We start from the raw sequence: 21828 nt of genomic DNA on the forward strand, positions 1-21828 counted from the left end.
TCTTCTTTATCCATTCTTCTGTTGATGGACATTTAGGTTGCATCCATGTCTTGACTATTATAAATAGTGCTGCAGTGAACACTGGGGTGCATGTACCTTTTCGAACTATGGTTTTCCCAGGATATTGGTTGTTAATCCATCTTTTAATTTTTTGACAATTTTATTTGACAACATGTGATTTTCTTTCCATGATAAAACAGTTCATCTACTGTGAATAGAAGTCAAAATTTGTCCTTAAATATTAACAGTATAATTAAAGACTTTGCCACATGAGCTTTATAATAAAGCTTTAATAATATGCTGAACTAAGATGAAATATTTTTACTTAAAACTCCTTTATCTTGTGTCATAAGAAATTTTTTTTAAATAATTTTTTAAATTCCTAAGGAGGTTCACAGTATTATTTTTTAAAAAACATTCATTATTCAAGAAAGGTTGGGAAACACTGATCTGCATTGTAGGCCTGATCACTGAAATTGTACTGATTGATGTCAGATTGGGCCTGGATCCAGAATGGCCAGCCTGGAAAAGACGTACCGTCCTCAGAATGTAGGGACAGGATGTGTCATGGGATGAGGCCCTTTAACTGAAGAGCACAACATTGCCACTCACTTTCAGAAGGGTAATGATTTCCCCCTTTCAATATATGTTGTTGCTTTGGTCTTAAAAGTAGGCACATGGACACATGTATTGCTCAACTGCCCCATTATAATCAAAGATTAGAATGTCCAAAAGACTCTAGGCTGCTAAAAAAAAAAAAAACAACAAAAAAACACATTACGTATCCATTACATATGGTGAAGTTTTTTTGGTTACAGATTAAATGAAGAAAGACCAGGAGAGGGAATGCAGTAGAGTATTATGAAAGCAAGAGCTGAAAGAAAAATGGAGAGAGAATATCAATGAAGGTGTATGTTTTCATGTCATAGAAAATGATTGGTTGTAAGGAATAAATATCCACTTAAAGATATATTTGTGGGCTTCCCTGGTGGTGCAGTGGTTGAGAGTCTGCCTGCCAATGCGGGGGACACGGGTTCGTGCCCCGGTCCAGAAAGATCCCACATGCCGCGGAGCGGCTGGGCCTGTGAGCCATGGCCGCTGAGCCTGCGCGTCCGGAGCCTGTGCTCTGCGGCGGGAGAGCCCACAACAGTGAGAGGCCCGCGTACCGCAAAAAAATAAAAAATAACATAAAAAAAGATATATTTGTAAAAAGTTTATTTATAGGAAAAATACACAGGGAGCACATCAGTTCACTGCAATTTTAGAAACTGAACATACTCCTCTCTCTCTTTCTCTCTGTGTTATATGTGTTCTGTTTTCTTGACACCAGCTTCTCCTGCCATGTTGCTCATTGTGGGATGCCCCAAAACAGTGGTCTCAGCCATCAATTCTGTAGGACTTTAAGACCCAGAGCTCTCACCTAATTGACAGTATTCCAGTGCTTCAATTCCAGGTTCCTAGGAGAGAAAACATGATTGGCCTACCTTGAGTCAGTGTCTCAACTAAACTTGACCAGGGATTGGAAAACAGTTGTGACTCAATAAAGTTGTCCCGCCTTGCCTGTGAACAAGGCAGGTCCCTAAGAAGTAGGGATATCTCTTGTTCAGTACATAGGAGAGAAGACTTGTTTAAGAAGGAATGGATTGGTGCCCTGAGCTCTGAAAAAAAAGAGGAGATTATAAAATATGTACGCCCCCACAAAAAAAAAGACAAGAGTGTAATAGTCTCCTAAATGTAATCTTCCTAGGAAGATTAGGTCAGTTTACATAAATCGCAACAATATCTTTTTGGATCCATCTCCTGGATTAGTGGGAATAAAAACGAAATGAACAAACAAAAAAACAAATGGGACGTAATTAAACTTAAAAGCTTTTGCATAACAAAGGAAACCATAAACAAAACAAAAAGACAACCTACAGAATGGGAGGAAATATTTGCAAACTATGCAACTGACAAGGGATTAATCTCTAAAATATACAAACAGCTTGTACAGCTCAATATCAAAAAAACAAACAAACAACCCAGTCAAAAAATGGACAGAAGATCTAAATAGACGTTTTTCCAAAGAAGACATCCAGATGGCCAAAAGGCACATGAAAAGATGCTCAACATCGCTAATTATTAGAGAAATGCAAATCAAAACTGCGACGTATCACCTCACACCAGTCAGAATGGCCATCATCAAAAAGTCTACAAATAATAAATGCTGGAGAGGGTGTGGAGAGAAAGGAACCCTCCTGCACTGTTGGTGGGAATGTAAATTGGTGCAGCCACTATGGAGAACAGTATGGAGGTTGTTTAAAAAACTAAAAATAGAGCTACCATATGATCCGACAATCGCACTCCTGGGCATATATCCAGAGAAAACTATAATTCAAAAAGATACACGTGCCTCAGTGTTCATTGCAGCACTATTTACAATAGCCAAGACATGGAAGCAACCTAAATGCACTTCAACAGAGGAATGGGTAAAGAAGATGTACATGTATACAATGGAATATTACTCAACCATAAAAAAGAATGAAATAATGCCATGTGCAGCAACATGGATGGATCTAGAGATTATCCTAAGTGAAGTAAGCCAGAGAAAGACAAATATCCTGTGATAGCACTTATACGTGGAATCTAAGAAAAATGATACAAATGAATATATATATAAAACTGAATCACTTTGCTGTACACCTAAAACTAACACAACATTGTAACTCAACTATACTTAAATTTTAAAAATTTTTTAAAAGAAAGAAAATAAATAAAAACAAATGATACAAATGAACTTATATACAAAACAGAAATAGACCCCCAGACAAGAAAAACTTACTGTTACCAAAGGAGAAAGGTGGGGGGAGGGATAAATTAGGAGTTTGGAATTAACATATACACACTACTATATATAAAATAGATAACCAAGAAGCACCTACTGTATAGCACAGAGAACTGTACTCAGTATTTTGTAATAACCTATAAACGAAGAGCATCTGAAAAAGAATATACATATATATATATATATGTATGTATAACTGAATCACTTGTAACTAATACAACATTGTAAATCACCTACACTTCAATTAAAAAAATCAGGTCAGTTTACAAAGTGAACCACCCACTGTCCATTCTATAACCTTAGGCAACTTTGTTTCCCCAATAATCTTTACAGCTGATTCCCATCCAACAGGAATGAGGGCCCTAGAAGATGAGATAAAGTAAATGATTAAAACTTTAGGAATTTAACCAAAATTTTTCCTAAGACCTGTACTGTAATGTCTGTCAAGGTATGGATAGATACCTTGGTCTACAGTCTGTTTCCCAGCTACAGTCATGATAAAAGTCTGTTTAGGCAGATGACAAATCAGACTGGGGAGCTCCATTAAGTTCCATCCAGCTCACCTAGCTTGGTAACCGCCAACATTCAAATGGCCTAGTCCTCCCACTCCAAAGTGGTGGGGTTGGGTTTGTCTTGAGCCATTCATGCATAGCACAGGTGAGTAGTAGCAAGGGCATTCATAAGGAGGAACACCACTAGGGGTAGATGTACTGAGTGATAATACTACCAGCAGAAGCTCTTAATGGTCCCCATTTATCAGTGTGGATGTGTCACTTTTCTTAAAGGACTAAGACCTGGTTTACAGAATGTTCTCAGATGCTTTGGTAACCAAATGCCTATACAGGAATACATTCTCTAGGGATTTGGACATGTGTCAGCTAAGTTTGGAGATCAGGGTAGTACAGAGCCCCCTTACAGGTGAACCAGAGATATATTGATGAGTAGACTTGTATAAAAGAAATTTCCTAGCCATAGTACACAAATAATAAATCCTCCTTTGGTAGGCAGTCTTTCTCAGTGTGTATTGGAAGGGAGTCATGCAGTTCTAGTGGATCGTCTTCTGTATGTTGCCTCTCAGTGCTAGGGCATTTGTGATAGGGGCCAGGGATACTGGTCTTAGGTACAAGGCATGTGCTAAACCTTCTCATTAAGTAAAATGAAGGTTAGGATAAGCAGTTATCAGAAATGTCCAAGAGGGCCTCTTCATCCTAGATGATGTCAGTCAGTCTGTCCTGAAACTAGTTTTAAAAGGTGACTTTTTTCCTAGTCTAGTCTCATCTAAAGAATCAGAAATGGCAGTATATTAGCAAATTGCTTCCTTCCCTTTTCCCTTTCCTTCCTCATTAAGTTCTTCCTTTATACCAGGCACTGTACTGGTGTTGGGATACAGTGATGAACAAGCAAACAGGATCCTTACCTTTGTGGAGCCTACATTCTATTGCAGGGAAAATACAGTAAATGTGTAAACAATAAATAAAACAATTACAGGTACTGATAAGTGCTGATACAGACAGTAAACTGGGTAATGGGGTAGAGAGTAATGAAACAGGGCCTTGGTCAAGGGAGAAGAGTCTATTGGAGGAACCAAAACAAAGGCCAAGGAAGAGCAGTACAAGATGAGGTGAGGGAAGTGGTAGGCAGATTCTGGAGCTATATTAGGCCATGGTAGAGGAGTTTAGATTTTGTTCAAAATGGAGTAGGTAAGCACTGGAGCATTTTAAATAGGAGAGTGATTCACTCTGGTTTGTTTTCCTCTAGTTGTGCTGTTTGGAAAATGACTGGAGTATGGAGAGGCTAGAGTGGAAGCAGAGAGACCAGTTAAAAGGCCATGATGATAGTGCAGGAGAGAAAGCTGGATAATTTGGGCCAAGACTAGCAGGATTCTAATGAGAAGTGGTCAAAATTGAGAGAGATTTTGGAGATAGGGTTGTTAGCCCTTAGTGAGTTTATATCCTGGGTATGGCCTACAAATATGTCAGATGGCCATTCCACTTTTGGGACCTTACAGACACCTACCAAGGTATCTGTAAAAAGATCTATTGCCCCCATAAGGTACTCTGGTTGTGTATATACCAGGCTATACTGGGTTGTCTGTCTGTACAGTAAGTAATTAATAACAAGTAAACCCTTGCTAGACCTCATCTACAGGAACACAGAGGTCCCTTAGGCCCACATGCAGAATGTCAACTGAATGAAGAACTTTGGGAGTGTCTCAGGGTTCTCATCATATCCCTCAGGGTACTTGAGGCTGAATGACAGGTTGGTGAGGCAGGCTTGGTGGCTGCCCTGACCCTAGACTTGGACCTGTCAGCTCAGTCTGACATACCACATGTATGACCAGCAAATACAAAGCAAGTCATGAACAGCCTCACTTGTTCTATTATAGCAGATAACTCTGTTTATTCTCAGCTCTCCTGCTCTCAAATTTCTGACTCTGTGCTCAACCTCCATACCTGCTTCTAGCCTTTTGGTTCGGATGCCCATCATGTCACCCTTTGAACCTTGTTCTCAGTTCTGCTTTCCTGTCTGATCTCAGCATCCTTTTTTCCAGCTCCCTGCTCTCCCAAACACACCTATTATTATATTGAATGAAAAATTTTCTGCTGAAATTGTGGCCACAGAGCCCCACTAGAGGTGGTGACTCAGACTTGTACCCCAAGGGTTGTTTTATTTAGTTAGGTACTACTCTTGAGCCCACAGGGCCACAACCTTTTGCCTTAAATTGTCTTACAGACAGACAAGTGCTTCCTACGCTCTTCCATTGGGCAAGCTCAGAGATTCACTGGATTGGAGCAAAAGTGAATGAACTAATGATCTTATTTGTGATACAACTTCAGCTAAGACAGGTCAAGGTTGATTAAATAGAAGGGATCAGTTGGCTCAATAAGTAAGATACCAAAGCTGTATCCAGGGCAGAAACAAAGAAATGGGGAAGCAGTGCATTCTGTTGAGGGACATGTGAAAACCGTGAAGGTTGTCAGCTCAAAATAGTCTGCATTTCCTTCTTGCCTGTAGATATTTCCATTGGGCTTTTGCCCTGTTCCCCTACCCCAGTTGAATTTTGGGGTGCTTCACAGCATCTGACAGTTCATACATTAAGAAAATAACACTGAATTCCTATCTTATGCTGTGCACTGGCTCCACATTGGGGATATAAGGATGAGTAAATTGCAGTGGCTTTCTGACTCACCTCTGCTTCTGCTTCCCTGATCCATCCCCCTGCCACCTGAAACCCATCATTTCCCTTCCTGAGAAACTGTAGCAGTGCTATAAATGCTTAATAAATACCTCATGAATAAATGGAAATTATTTCTAAGTTCCTTTTGTTCAGAGACTCTTTGCACTAAATCTTTGTATTTATGTTTCCTCCAAATCAAATCTCATGTTTTACACTTACATTAATTTTTTTCTTGCCCTGATGTTTGCAGCTCTTCCATGTTTAGAGTCTTCTGCATTTTTTATGTCCCTCCTGTTGATTTAATCTCATAGGTCACTTGTTCTAAAATAATAAAAGTTAAGCTTTGTGCTTGGTTCTATGGCATGTCTTGTATATAGTTCTATTTCTGGATATGATGCCATTTGTGAATATGCTTTTAATTATTTCGCAGTTTTATTATTGAACAAGCTCATTGTCTTAATTATGCTTACAAAGTTCGGTAATATACTTATAGTCTGACGTTCAAATAAGTAGCATTAACATTATTCATTGGTTTTTAAGGGTCTAAATTTTACTCAACTTATCTGTTATGATTTTATTTTATATGGATATTATATGTGTCACAATTTAATCATTCACTAATAAATTTATTAAGTTTCCAAGGTTTCTGAAACACAAAATTGGGGTTAAAAAAAAACTTGTGTTCTTGCTGTCCAGGTTACTACAAAGAACTTCACTGTTCTATAGATTTATATTCATCCGTCCTTCCTTCCTTCTGTCCTTCCATCCTTCCTTTCTTTTTCTTGTGCCTACTGAGATTTGAGACAATTCCTTCTCTAGATGTTGAGAAATATGGAATTATGGCAGGGACTCAGGTACTGACTATCCCAGCTCCTTTGGCTTTAATATGGACAGAGGGGCTTCCATTTTACAGAAAATTGTGCTCAAATCAGTTTTTCCACTTTCTAAGTATGTAATATGAGCAAGTTTTTTCTTTTAACTTCCCTTAGCCTCAGTTTCCTCATCTGTGAAATGGAGATAACACTGTGCTCAATGCTGGCATAAAAATTAAATTAGATAATGCGTTTAAATGCTCAGCACAATACCTAGCATATCAATACTTTTAAAATGATGGTGTAGTAATGCTAATCTTCCCTCTGCAAGCCCAGTACAAGAAGGATCAGTCAGCATAGCAGCATGCCTCTGCCTCTCCCGCAGTCCTTCACACACACCTCTCCCCTGCATCTAAGGAATACAAGCCCAAGATAAGAGTCCTCAAGAGGAAACATGTCTAGTTCTCCTCCTTGCGCTCTCATTATCTGCTGATGATGCTGGCATGAATTCCTGCAGAGAATGGTCTTATGCCGGATGTATGACCATTTTCTTGACTCTGCCAGTGGAGGCCTAGTGAGGGTATTCTTACTCTGACTCACCAATAAATTTTTGGTAAGTGATAGGCCTTGAGATGTGTGGTTATTAAAATATACTTTTAAATGTTCTAAAGGTGTAGGGTAGGATCATGGGAGAAAGTGGCTGAGACAGGGTAGTAAACAAGATCAACATATTTAACACCGTGGAGAAAAGGTCAAGAACCTAAGAGGCCAGGACATCAGACGGACTATCTATTTGAATGTCAAAATCAATAAGAATTACACTAGAAATAGTGTTGGAGTGACATGAACCAAAAGGTAAAATCAAGGAATGAAAGGGAGTGACCTTGGGGAGCCTTCAATCCTGCAATAAGGAAGGGTGGTGGGTTGTAAAGTCTAATGTTATGTGACTCAGAGCAGGGGATTTGGGTAGAGGGCAGGTGGAGAATGGTGTGAAAGTAGCAATGAGGAACCAGAATGACACCAACCAGACCTCATGTTTGAAGGGTGTGGAAGAGAAAAAGAGTTGTCATCTAAGAGAGCTACAGGGAAATCAGCATCCTCAGGGGAAGGTACAGTTTCAATTTAAATAAGAAGGTAAAGGAAGTTGAAGAAAGCTTCAGAGAAGAGATCCAGGACCTGGGGATTTTGCTGTTGTCTACCCATGAGTCCACAGGGCTCAGTGGAAGGGTTAGGATTTCTGGAGATGGTATAGAGGCTTGGAGTTCCCCCTCCTCCTCCTCTTCATCATCATCATCATCATCTTCATCTCTCCCTTGCATACATCCTCAGTTCTTTTGCCTCTTTCTCACTTCAGCAGCCTTGCCTGGCTGAACCACAGCACTGATTAAATCCAATTCTTTGCCTATTCCATGCCTGTAAAATCATGCTGCTGAGCTTGCATTAAATTAATGATCATAACCTTAAGTGGGCCCATAATGCTGCCTGGCAATCATACTAGATTTCTCCAGTCATTTTCTGTTTCATTTCCTCCTAGATGATTATTGCATGTCTTCAATCTCCTTACATGTTCACCATCTCCTCCCCAGTCTTCACTTTCAATTGATGACCTTGATTCCTAGTTACAGAAAAGAAATAGAAGAAAAAGAGCTTTCACAGGCTTTCACAACCATACCTACCTACTACTTGTAGTAGTATCCGTATCCTCTGCTTTCTTTCCTCTTACTGTGAAAGAGCTAACCTAATAAGTGCTTCGTAATTCTTTGTCTTATATCAGTTTTACCCTCTCTGAATCATTGTCTTATACATGAAAATATGCTTGTATTTTCCCCCATCTTAAAAATAATCCTCCTTGACTCCACTTTCCCCTCTTACTATTGCCTTGTTTCAGTTAAACTTCACAGCAAAACTTCTTGGAAGAGTTGTCTGTAGTCTGTTGCTAGTTTTTGTCTTCCCATTCATTTTTTGTACTCAAGCCAGTCATATTTCTGCTCCCAAAATTCCATCAAAACATTTCTCTACAGTTATCTGACTTAACATTCAGGAGCAGAGTTAACCACTGTCTCCTCCTTGTAATACCTTCTTCACTTTATTTTAAAATACTTGTCAAGAACTATGCAGATCTAAGATTTTACCCTATTTGTAAGCTAACAAGTTAGCTTGCCAGTTCCATGAATAGTGGTAGAAGACACAAGACTTCTACATCAGAGATGAAAGACAGTTTATTACTTACAGCAATAGCAGTAGCCAGAGTAGGAGTCTTTTTGTACTGGTTCCCTTAGCACTAGTTACTCTGAGACAATGTGAAGGGGGCCAGACTACACCTTTCCACATAGTGAGTTGAGTTATTAGAAACAAAACCTGATCTTAGAGAACCCAAATATTTTATAATGGTCAATAAGCATGCCTTCTCTTTGCTCCAGAGGGAGATAGTACCAAGTTTTCCAAGGCTGTTTGCTATACAGACATTCTTGAAAAAGATCATATGGAACTATCATATAAAATATTATATCACTGACTATCAAGACAGGCAGTGCCTTGCTTGCAATGTGTACAGAAACACGAGAGACCCATGGAGAACTGTCTCACAATTCCTCCCTCTCTGACCACTTCTTTTCTCTCTCCTCTCCTTCACTTCCCCAGACTCTAGGTCTGGGCTGTCTAGTACTATAGCCACTAGCTCATGTAGCTATTTAAATTAAGTTTTCAGTTATTCAGTTGCATTAGCCATATTACAGGTGCTCAATAGCCACATGAATGGCACAGATATATAAATATTTCATCATCTCAGAAAGTTCTATTAGACAGCACTACTCTGCATGTTTGAGTGCTCCTAAGCTCAGCCTTTGGATGTTTCTTTCTGTATTCTATTCCTATATAGAAATAGAGATTTCTATAGAATCTTGTAGAATAAGATTTATTATGGAATAAATATTTATATATATTTCTCTCTTTCCTTTCTATATTCCCTCCCTTGGTGATCTCATCTAGTCTCAAGGCTTTAAATATGACTCTCAAATTCGTATAATCCTAAATTTCTCCCCAGAAGTCCAGATTTAATTCTTTAATAGCATTCTGCACACCTTTACCTGAATGCCTAGTAGGCACCTCAAAAGTAACGGCCCAAACTGAACTACTGACCTTCTTGCCACAGCTGCTCCCTCTCCCACCAACAAATCTATTCCTCCTGCAGTCTTCCCAGTATGAATTAAGTCAGTTCTCTTCTTCCAGTTGTTCAAGCAAACAAACAACAGTTTTAAAAAAATCAACCCTTAGATTCATCCTTGACCTCCCTCTTTTCCACAAAACCGACACATCTGTCCCACTGGCTCTTGTTTCAAAATATATCCAGAATCTGACTTTTCACCCTTCCCCTGCTACCACCTGGTCCAAGCCAACATCATCTTTTACCTGGATTATTTGAGGCAAATTTGGCCCCCTTTTTGGTCTCCCTGCTTCTACTCTTGTCCCCTGTGGTCCATTCTCATAAGAGCAACTAGAATGGTCTTGTTTAAAAAGTAAGTCAGATCATGTATTTCTCTGCTCAGAATTCTTTAGTAGCTTCCTATCTCACTCAATAAAAGTCAAAGTCTAGTCACACTGGCATTCTCACTCTTGCTAAAATATTCAAGACATGCTCCCACCTCAGAGCCTTTATAGTTGGTGTTCTTTCCACCACTACCCCCCCCAACGCAGCTCCACACATGTGCTTTTTCCCTCATGATACTGACTTATTGAAGAGACCAGGCCAGTTGTCTTATAGTGAGCCATATAATGAATTTCTCTGTTTACTTATGGTGGTGTGTAGCTTATTTCTCTATTGCCTGTATTTCCTATAATTGGACATTAAATCTGAAAGTTTGATTAAAGCTAAATATTCTTGGCAAGAAAAATCCATACATGATATTCAGTCTTCATATTACATCGAATTGGAAGGTACATATCTGATTATCCCACCATTAGTGATTCTAAGTTTAACCAAGGTGTTAAGGTGGTAACTTTCAGATCCGTCCATTATAAATTTATATTTTTACCTTTGTGATTAACAATCTGAAGGGTGAATGTTATTTTTTTAATCATGTGATTTTTAATAATGTTTTTTAGCTATATGTTTGTTTTTTCAAATAAAATATTTTTTAGAGATCCATCCAATATATAAAACAGATAACAGCAGAACTATTCTAGTTGCAGTGGGAAATGGCTAGTATTGGCAGCTTCCAAGGGAACTGTGACGAGCGCAGTTTGTAATTCACAGAGCCCAGCCAAGTGCTGGAGGAAACAGAGGCCCAAAGAGGATCCATGAAGTCTTAAGGCGGCCTAGCATCTCATGAGAAGGCTCAGTGCGCTTTGTGTTAGAGCACAGTGTGGGGAGCTCTCACTTCCTGGGAAAGCCGTGGTTATGGATGATCACTAGAATGGCACTTGGTTTTTCCCTGGCAGTCCACCCACTGTTTTTAGTTGTCTGAGTGCTGTCTTTGACATTCTATCTGTTCTGCAGATGTGAAATTTGAAATTACTTCATTTTTAGCGTGTGTTGGGCTGCAGACTTTTTTTGTTTCCCTTTTGGAAATTCTTCATCCACAAAGAATTCCAGAATCAGACATTATTCATCTTATGTCTGGAACACTAAAATCTCATGAGCTTCCATATGTCTTACCTCTTTCCACCTTTAGAATATTGAACATGCTGCCACAACTGAAGTCAGTTTTATCATTTCCTTGCTGCTTGCTTCCTTTCTGCACCTAATTTATCGTACAGCCTTAATGTGCCTTTGTAAAGAATTGAACAAGTAAATTTGGTATATCCACGGAATGTATCTAAGATGTATGGTATATATTTTTATTTTCATGAAAAGAGGTCTCCCTATATTAAGTGGAAAAAGCAGATAATAAACTATAATTGTCTCACTTTTGTTAAAAAATTAATATTCACAAAAATCCCATGTCTATTTCTGTGAATGTTTATGTGTGTGTTGAAAGTCAAAAAAGGCAAAAATGTTCATATTGATATTATCTCTGGGTGTGATCTTTATTTTCCTCTTTGTATTTCTCTCTTTTTTTTCCCCAGCAGTCGTGTCTTATTTCTACAGTCATTACTTTTATAAAGATTAAAATTGTTTTTTTAAAAAATAAGCAATAATAACTTTGATCTGTCAAATCCAAGCTACGTTGAAGGTGATTCCAGGCTCATCCTCTGCTTACTCCATCCATGCCATCTGTTGGGATTTTTCCCCGTTCTCTTATTGTCCCATTCAAGCAAGTTTTCCCCTGACCCAGGCTTGTATTTATTTTACTCCAGGTTCCTGGTCCTCTCCTAGAATTGCTCACTTGGCTCTGGAGAGATTCTCTGTTCTCTTGTACCCAAATAAACTTGTCAGAAAAGGAAAGGAGGATGCAAAAATTATGTTCTAAAAGGAACTGTCACTAGAATGTGATCAAGACCCAGAAGTGCCCCAATATACACCTGTTGAATGAATTGATCTATTCTTTTTTGTCTCATTTATTTTATAAGTTCCTATAATCAGGAGCTTTGCTTGTTTTCTATAATGCCCTAAACATTTTGGGTAATTAATATACATTAATGAATAGTCCTTTTTTTTTAAAGACCCATAATTTACCTAATAAAAGTGAATGTAGGATCTGTTGTCAACTTTGACCAGAATTTGTGCTTGCACAGGGTTACAGAAAAGGACAGGATTTAAAGATAACTTACATTCAGCTCGTACTCATAGATTTGTGATCATGGGTAGTCACATAAGCCTCTGAGCTTCCTTCATTTATAGCCTCACTGATTCTCTTCTGGACTGTCTCTGCAGAGGCCTTCGGCCTGGTCTGCCTGGCTTTGGTCTTGCTTCCCCAACTCTGTCCTCTGCAGTGCTACACAGTGATACACCCACAGTGTAAATCTGACCTGGTCCCCACCACCCCCGACTGAAATCTCTCAGGGACTCTCTGATGCTACATTGCCTCCCACCCAACCCCCACCATTTAGCGGTAGCACCTAGAAGCCTCTCTTCAAACTTGCCACTGGAATAACACCAAACTCCCAGTAGCTCCTCACACCTCCCAGGCCTCCTGGGGCCACCTCCTGCCTTGCTCCATTTGTCCACAAGGTATCTTTCTGCAGTCACTGCTTCTGCTTAACTCCAGGCTGGGCTTGGCAGCCCTCCTGTCTGGGGTGCCTTCCTTGATGTAAAAGATATTCTGTTTCTCTGCCCACTCACACTGCAAGCTGTTTGAGGCAAAATTATAGGATCTGTAGTTCCCTTGTCTTGAAGAGTACCTGGCAGCATTCAAATGTTTATTAAACTGTATTGTATATATGTTCTTCTAAACCATCCAAATGATTTTTATTTACAGAATGTGATTTCATTTTTATATAATCTCCTCCAAAATAAGAAAAAGGCTTAGAAAAGGAAAATATATGAATTAAAGTAACTTAAAATACTACCAGCAGTCAGAGATGACTATTTTTTGGAATATAGTATAGAGAATTTTTTTAAATTATAAAATGGTCAAAGTTTAACCTCCTGATTTTCTTTTGGAGCCAGTACTCCAAGAAATCAGTAGCTTTGCAAATTACATGCATTAAAAATTAATAGCCAGTTCATTGTGCTTCCCACATCAAAGAATACAAAATAGTTTTCTGGTAAATATATAGCTTTTTTGTAATTCAAAACAAGAAAGAATTTTTTGCTTTTCTCGTATTCCCTAGACCCCAGAGCCATCTTTTGTCCTATTTTTCCAGAAGAGAAGGCGAATCCCAGTGAGGGAAGTGACTTGACCATCTTACTGAGCTGGTCAGTACAGAAGCAGAAGCTGGGAGGAGGAGCCCCTGACTGCCCACCTGGTGCTTTTCCCCTCAGGCACATTTCCTCTTTCTCCACTGGAGTAAAGATAAAAGTAAGTTTTTAAGCACTTCTAATTCCTGTATGCTCAAATGCTGCATGAGATGTTCTTATTTTACTTTTAGTCTCATTAAGACATTAGCCCTAAACCTAGAGCATTAATTGTTCTTTCATGTTCATATGTATAATTTCTTTGAGCACAAGAAAAATATTGCCTTCTAAGAGATTTCTTAATTTGTTTTCTCAACTATTTTTGAAGAGAACACAACAAATAAAATATTCCAGGTCTCCTTTTTTATCCTGCAAATACATATAGTATATGTTTTTGTATTCCTCTAAATTGTACTCTCGGGATCAGTTTCCATACTGAGTCATCCACCACCGAGCACCCGTGTTTTCCAGGCAAACTGTTTTATTATTTCTAAATGACTCATTCCTTCTGAATCATCACACCTTATGTATTCTGTTAAATAAAAAGTTTTAGGCACTTTTCTACAATTTTTCTTCTTCCAGACTTCAAAATGTCCCATTTAAATGACATGGCTATTCAACCAGTTTTCCCTTGCATCTACGATTTATGTGGATCATTTTCTTCTTGAACCCTTTCATAATTTGAGATAAGCAGAGGAAGTTCTTTACCTCATACCCTCTGCTCCAGATGTTTCCTGAAATAGAACACATAAATAGCAACATAAAAATATGTGTAACATCATTCTCTGTTTTCCATCATTATATTTATGCTGTTTAAGGTTTTATTAACTTCCCAAATTTCTACATGAATTTAGGGAGAAACACCTGTAAAAGAAAAGTATAGCTTTAATGTTTGTTGGTACACAAAATCTTTGGAATTCAGCATGTTGGAAGAATGTAGCACTTTCCTCCCTTGACTTCCATGTCATATTTGGCTGGTTCTCTTCCTGCCCTTTGGAAATTCATTCTCTATCTTCTTCCTTGAATCATTCTCCTCACCCTATACATACCAGCCTTCCTCAGAGTTTTTTTTTGTTTTCTTTTTTTTGTCTCATTATTCTCATATTCTTTTTTTTTAAATTTTATTGGAGTATAGTCGATTTACAACGTTGTATTAGTTTCAGGTGTACAGCAAAGTGAATCAGTAATACATATACATATATCCACTCTTTTTTTTTTTTTTTTTTAGATTTTTCTCCCATATAGGCCATTACAGAGTATTGAGTAGAGTGCCTTGTGCTATGTAGCAGGTTCTTATTAGTTATCTGTTTCATGTATAGTAGTGTGCATATGTCAGTCCCAATCTCCCAGTTTATCCCTCCCACCCCCTCATCCCCTGGTAACTATAAGTTTGCTTTCTACATCTGTGACTCTACTTCTGTTTTGTAAATTAAGTTCACTTGTACGTTTTTTTTTTAGATTCTACATATAAACGATATCATATAATATTTGTCTTTCTGTGTCTGACTTACTTCACTCAGTATGACAATCTCTAGGTCCATCCATGTTCTGCAAATGGCATTATTTTGTTCTTTTTTTATGGCTGAGTAATATTCCATTGTATATATGTACCACATCTTCTTTATCTGTTCTTCTGTTGATGGACATATAGGTTGCTTCCATGCCCTGGCTACTGAAAATAGTGCTGCAGTGAACACTGTGGTGCATGTATCTTTTTGAATTACGGTTTTCTCAAGGTATATGCCCAGCAGTGGGATGCTGGGTCATATGGTAGTTTTACTTTTAGTTGTTTTTTTTTATGTCTATTCTTATGCTAATACCACATTGTATTGAGTACTGTAGCTTTGTAGTAAGTTTTTTTTTTTAACATCTTTATTGGGATATAATTGCTTTACAATGGTGTGTTAGTTTCTGCTTTATAACAAAGTGAATCAGTTATACAGATACATATGTTCCCATATCTCTTCCCTCTTGCGTCTCCCTCCCTCCCACCCTCCCTACCCCACCCCTCCAGGCGGTCACAAAGCACCGAGCTGATCTCCCTGTCTATGCGGCTGCTTCCCACTAGCTATCTGCCTTACGTTTGGTAGTGTATATATGTCCATGCCTCTCTCTCTCGCTTTCTCACAGCTTACCCTTCCCCCTGCCCATATTCTCAAGTCCATTCTCCAGTAGGTCTGTGTCTTTATTCCTGTCTTACCCCTAGGGTCTTCATGACATTTTTTTTTCTTAAATTCCGTATATATGTGTTAGCATACGGTATTTGCCTTTCTCTTTCTGACTTACTTCACTCTGTATGACAGATTCTAGGTCTATCCACCTCATTACAAACAGCTCAATTTCATTTCTTTTTATTGCTGAGTAATATTCCATTGTATATATGTGCCACATCTTCTTTATCCATTCATCCGATGATGGGCACTTAGGTTGTCTCCATCTCCAGGCTATTGTAAATAGAGCTGCAGTGAACATTTTGGTACATGATTCTTCTTGAATTATGGTTTTCTAAGGTTATATGCCCAGTAGTGGGATTGCTGGGTCATATGGTAGTTCTATTTGTAGTTTTTTAAGGAACCTCCATACTGTTCTCCATAGTGGCTGTACCAATTCACATTCCCACCAGCAGTGCTGGAGTGTTCCCTTTTCTCCGCACCCTCTCCAGCATTTATTGTTTCTAGATTTTTTGATGATGGCCATTCTGACTGGTGTGAGATTATATCTCATTGTAGTTTTGATTTTCATTTCTCTAATGATTAATGATGTTGAGCATTCTTTCATGTTTGTTGGCAGTCTGTATATCTTCTTTGGACAAATGTCTGTTTAGGTCTTCTGCCCATTTTTGGATTGGGTTGTTTGTTTTTTTGTTACTGAGCTGCATGAGCTGCTTGTAAATTTTGGAAATTAATCCTTTGTCAGTTGCTTCATTTGCAAATATTTTCTCCCATTCTGAGGATTGTCTTTTGGTCTTGTTTATGGTTTCCTTTGCTGTGCAAAAGCTTTGAAGTTTCATTAGGTCCCATTTGTTTATTTTTGTTTTTATTTCCATTTCCCTAGGAGGTGGGTCAAAAAGGATCTTGCTGTGATTTATGTCACAGAGTGTTCTGCCTATATTTTGCTCTAAGAGTTTGATAGTTTCTGGCCTTACATTTAGGTCTTTAATCCATTTTGAGGTTATTTTTGTGTATGGTGTTAGGGAGTGTTCTAATCTCATACTTTTACATGTCCCTGTGCATTTTTCCCAGCACCACTTATTAAAGAGGCTGTCCTTTCTCCACTGTATATTCCTGCCTCCCTTATCAAAGATAAGGTGACCATATGTGCGTGGGTTTATCTCTGGGCTTTCTATCCTGTTCCATTGATCTATCTTTCTGTTTTTGTACCAGTACCATACTGTCTTGATTACTGTAGCTTTGTAGTATAGTCTGAAGGCAGGGAACCTGATTCCTCCAGCTCTGTTTTTCATTCTCAAGATTGCTTTGGCTATTCGGGGTCTTTTGTGTTTCCATACAAATTGTGAAATTTTTTTTTCTAGTTCTGTGAAATATGCCAGTGGTAGTTTGATAGGGATTGCATTGAATCTGTAAATTGCTTTGGGTAGTAGATTCATTTTCACAATGTTGATTCTTCCAATCCAAGAACATGGTATATCTCTCCATCTATTTGTGTCATCTTTAATTTCTTTCATCAGTGTCTTATAATTTTCTGCATACAGGTCTTTTGTCTCCTTAGGTAGGTTCATTCCTAGATATTGTATTCTTTTTGTTGCAACGGTAAATGGGAGTGTTTTCTTGATTTCACTTTCAGATTTTTCATCATTAGTGTATAGGAATGCAAGAGATTTCTGTGCATTAATTTTGTATCCTGCTACTTTACCAAATTCATTGATTAGCTCTAGTAGTTTTCTGGTAGCATCTTTAGGATTCTCTATGTACAGTATCATGTCATCTGCAAACAGTGACAGTTTTACTTCTTCTTTTCTGATTTGGATTCCTTTTATTTCTTTTTCTTCTCTGATTGCTGTGGCTAAAACTTCCAAAACTATGTTGAATAACAGTGGTGAGAGTGGGAAACTTGGTCTTGTTCCTGATCTTAGTGGAAATGGTTTCAGTTTTTCACCATTGAGGGCGATGTTGGCTGTGGGTTTGTCATATATGGCCTTTATTATGTTGAGGAAAGTTCCCTCTATGTCTACTTTCTGCAGGGTTTTTATCATAAATGTGTGTTGAATTTTGTCAAAAGCTTTCTCTGCATTTATTGAGATGATCATATGGTTTTTCTCCTTCAATTTGTTAATATGGTGTATCACGTTGATTGATTTGCGTATATTGAAGAACCCTTGCATGCCTGGAATAAACCCCACTTGATCATAGTGTATGATCCTTTTAATGTGCTCATGGATTCTGTTTGCTAGTATTTTGTTGAGAATTTTTGCATCTATGTTCATCAGTGATACTGGCCTGTAGTTTTCTTTCTTTGTGACATCTTTTTCTGGTTTTGGTATCAGGGTGATGGTGGCCTTGTAGAATGAGTTTGGGAGTGTTCCTCCCTCTGCTATATTTTGGACGAGTTTGAGAAGGATAGGTGTTAGCTCTTCTCTAAATGTTTGATAGAATTCGCCTGTGAAGCCATCTAGTCTTGGGCTTTTGTTTGTTTGAAGATTTTTAATCACAGTTTCAATTTCAGTGCTTGTGATTGGTCTGTTCATATTTTCTATTTCTTCCTGGTTCAGTCTAGGCAGGTTGTGCATTTCTAAGAATTTGTCCATTTCTTCCAGGTTGTCCATTTTATTGGCATAGAGTTGCTTGTAGTAATCTCTCATGATCCTTTGTATTTCTGCAGTGTCAGTTGTTACTTCTCCTTTTTCATTTCTAATTCTATTGATTTGAGTCTTCTCTCTTTTTTTCTTGGTGAGTCTGGCTAATGGTTTATTAGTGTTTATCTTCTCAAAGAACCAGCTTTTAGTTTTATTGATCTTTGCTATCATTTCCTTCATTTCTTTTTCATTATTTCTCATCTGATCTTTATGATTTCTTGCCTTCTGCTAACTATGGGGTTTTTTTGTTCTTCTTTCTCTAATTGCTTTAGTTGCAATGTTAGGTTGTTTATTCGAGATGTTTCCTGTTTCTTAAGGTAGGATTTTATTGCTATAAACTTCCCTCTTAGAACTGCTTTTGCTGCATCCCATTGGTTTTGGGTCGTCGTGTCTCCATTGTCATTTGTTTCTAGGTATTTTTTGATTTCCTCTTTGATTTCTTCAGTGATCACTTCATTATTAAGTAGTGTATTGTTTAACCTCCATGTGTTTGTGTTTTTTACAGATCTCTTCCTGTAATTGATATCTAGTCCCATATCATTGTGGTCGGAAAACATACTTGATAAGATTTCAGTTTTCTTAAGTTTACCAAGGCTAGATTTGTGATGCAAGATATCATCTATCCTGGAGAATGTTCCATGAGCACTTGAGAAAATGTGTATTCTGTTGTTTTTGGATGGAATGTCCTATAAATATCAATTAAGTCCATCTTGTTTAATGGGTCATTTAAAGCTTGTGTTTCCTTATTTATTTTCATTTTGGATGATCTGTCCATTGCTGAAAGTGGGGTGTTAAAGTCCCCTACTATGATTGTATTACTGTCGATTTCCCCTTTTATGGCTGTTAGTATTTGCCTTATGTATTGAGGTGCTCCTATGTTGGGTGCATAAATATTTACAATTGTTATATCTTCTTTTTGGATCGATCCCTTGATCATTATGTACTGTCCTTATTTGTCTGTTGTAATAGTCTTTATTTTAAAGTCTATTTTGTCTGATATGAGAATTGCTACTCCAGCTTTCTTCTGATATCCATTTGCATAGAATATCTTTTTACATCCCCTCACTTTCAGTCTGTATGTGTCCCTAGGTCTGAAGTGGGTCTCTTGTAGACAGCATATATACGGGTCTTGCTTTTTTATCCATTCTGCCAGTCTGTGTCTTTTGGTGGGAGCATTTAATCCACTTATATTTAAGGTAATTATCGACATGTATGTTCCTGTTCCCATTTTCTTAATTGTTTTGGGTTTGGTATTGTAGGTCTTCTCCTTCTCTTGTGTTTCTTGCTTAGAGAAGTTCCTTTAGCATTTGTTGTAAAGCTGGTTTGGTGGTGCTGAACTCTCTCAGCTTTTGCTTGTCTGTAAAGGTTTTAATTTCTCCATCAAATCTGAATGAGATCCTTGCTGGGTAGAGTAATCTTAGTTGTAGGTTTTTCTCCTTCATCACTTTAAATATGTCCTGCCACTCCCTTATGGCTTGCAGAGTTTCTGCTGAAAGATCAGCTGTTAACTTTATGGGGATTCCCTTATGTGTTATTTTTCCCTTGCTGCTTTTAATATGTTTTCTTTGTATTTAATTTTTGACAGTTTGATCAATATGTGTCTTGGCGTGTTTCTCCTTGGATTTATCCTGTATGGGACACTCTGTGCTTCCTGGACTTGATTAACTATTTCCTTTCCCATATTAGGGAAGTTTTCAACTATAATCTCTTCAAATATTTTCTCAGTCCCTTTCTTTTTCTCTTCTTCTTCTGGAACCCCTATAATTCAAATGTTGGTGTGTTTAATGTTGTCCCAGAGGTCTCTGAGTCTGTCTTCAGTTCTTTTCATTCTTTTTTCTTTATTCTGCTCTGCAGTAGTTATTTCCACTATTTTATCTTCCAGGTCACTTATCTGTTCTTCTGCCTCAGTTATTCTGCTATTGATCCCTTCTAGAGTATTTTTAATTTCATTTATTGTGTTGTTCATCATTGGCTGTTTCCTCTTTAGTTCTTCTAGGTCCTTGTTAAATGTTTCGTGCATTTTCTTTATTCTATTTCCAAGATTTTGGATCATCTTTACTATCATTATTCTGAATTCTTTTTCAGGTAGACTGCCTATTTCCTCTTCATTTGTTAGGTCTGGTGGGTTTTTACCTTGCTCCTTCATCTGCTGTGTGTTTTTCTGTGTTTTCATTTTGCTTATCTTACTGTGTTTGGGGTCTCCTTTTCGCAGGCTGCAGGTTTGTAGTTCCCGTTATTTTTGGTGTCTGTCCTCAGTGGCTAAGGTTGGTTCAGTGGGTTGTGTACGTTTCCTGGTGGAGGTGACTGCTGCCTGTGTTCTGGTGGATGAGGCTGGATCTTGTCTTTCTGGTGGGCAGGTCCACGTCTGGTGGTGTGTTTTGGGGTGTCTGTGGCCTTGTTATGATTTTAGGCAGCCTCTCTGCTAATGGATGGGGCTGTGTTCCTGTCTTGCTAGTTGTTTGGCATAGGGTGTCCAGCACTGTAGCTTGCTGGTCGTCGAGTGAAGCTGAGTATTGCTGTTGAGATGGAGATCTCTGGGAGATTTTCACCATTTGTATTACGTGGAGCTGGGAGGTCTCTCGTGGACCAGTGTCCTGAAGTTGGCTTTCCCACCTCAACGGCACAGCCCTGACGCCTGGCTGGAGCACCAAGAGCCTGTCCTCCACACGGCTCAGAATAAAAGGGAGAAAAAATAGAAAGAAAGAAAAAAAGAAAGAAAGAGGATCAAATAAAATTATGTAAGATAAAATAAAGTTATTAAAATAAAAAGTAGTTATTAAGAAAAAAATATTTTAAGTAAAAAAAAAAACGGACGGACTGTACCCTAGGACAAAGCAAAGCTATACAGACAAAATCTCACACAGAAACATACACATGCACACTCACAAAAAGAGGAAAAGGGGAAAAAATAATCTATCTTGCTCCCAAAGTCCACTTCCTCAATTTGGGTTGATTTGCTGTCTATTCAGGTATTCCACAGATGCAGGTACATCAAGTTGATTGTGGAGCTTTAATCCACTGCTTCTGAGGCTGCTGGGAGAAATTTCCCTTTCTCTTCTTTGTTCGCACAGCTCCCGGGATTCAGCTTTGGATTTGGCCCTGCTTCTGCGTGTAGGTCGCCTGAGGGCTTCTGTTCTTCCCTCAGACAGGATGGGGTTAAAGGAGCAGCTGATTTGGCAGCTCTGGCTCACTCAGGCCGCGGGGAGGGAGGGGTATGGATGCATGGGGAGCCTACGGCGGCAGAGGCCAGCATGAAGTTGCACCAGCCTGAGACGGGCAGTGCGTTCTCCTGGGGAAGTTGTCCCTGGATCCTGGGACCCTGGCAGTGGCGGGCTGCACAGGCTTCCCAGACGGGAGGTCTGGAGGGTGACCTGTGCTCGCACACAGGCTTCTTGGTGCCTGCAGCAGCAGCCTTAACGTCCCATG

General features: G+C 38.6%; 1 protein-coding gene across 3 annotated transcripts in view; it reads left to right on the top strand.

Moving 5' to 3' along the window:
• The window catches only part of PPP2R3A (protein phosphatase 2 regulatory subunit B''alpha), a 229270-nt gene that overhangs the window by 17796 nt on the left and 189646 nt on the right, over positions 1 to 21828 (top strand). For 2 of the 3 annotated variants that reach the window (XM_027091681.1, XM_027091682.1), the window contains exon 2: positions 13559 to 13713. The exons of the other annotated variant lie outside the window; for it this stretch is intronic. The gene's annotated coding sequence lies outside the window, so the exon portion shown is untranslated. The remainder of the gene's footprint in view (positions 1 to 13558; positions 13714 to 21828) is intronic. 3 annotated transcript variants of the gene reach the window in all.

This window comes from Aethalodelphis obliquidens, unplaced genomic scaffold (genome assembly GCF_003676395.1).
Source record: "Aethalodelphis obliquidens isolate GAN/ISIS:26980383/991018 unplaced genomic scaffold, ASM367639v1 scaffold72, whole genome shotgun sequence".
Classification (NCBI taxonomy): Eukaryota; Metazoa; Chordata; class Mammalia; order Artiodactyla; family Delphinidae; genus Aethalodelphis; species Aethalodelphis obliquidens.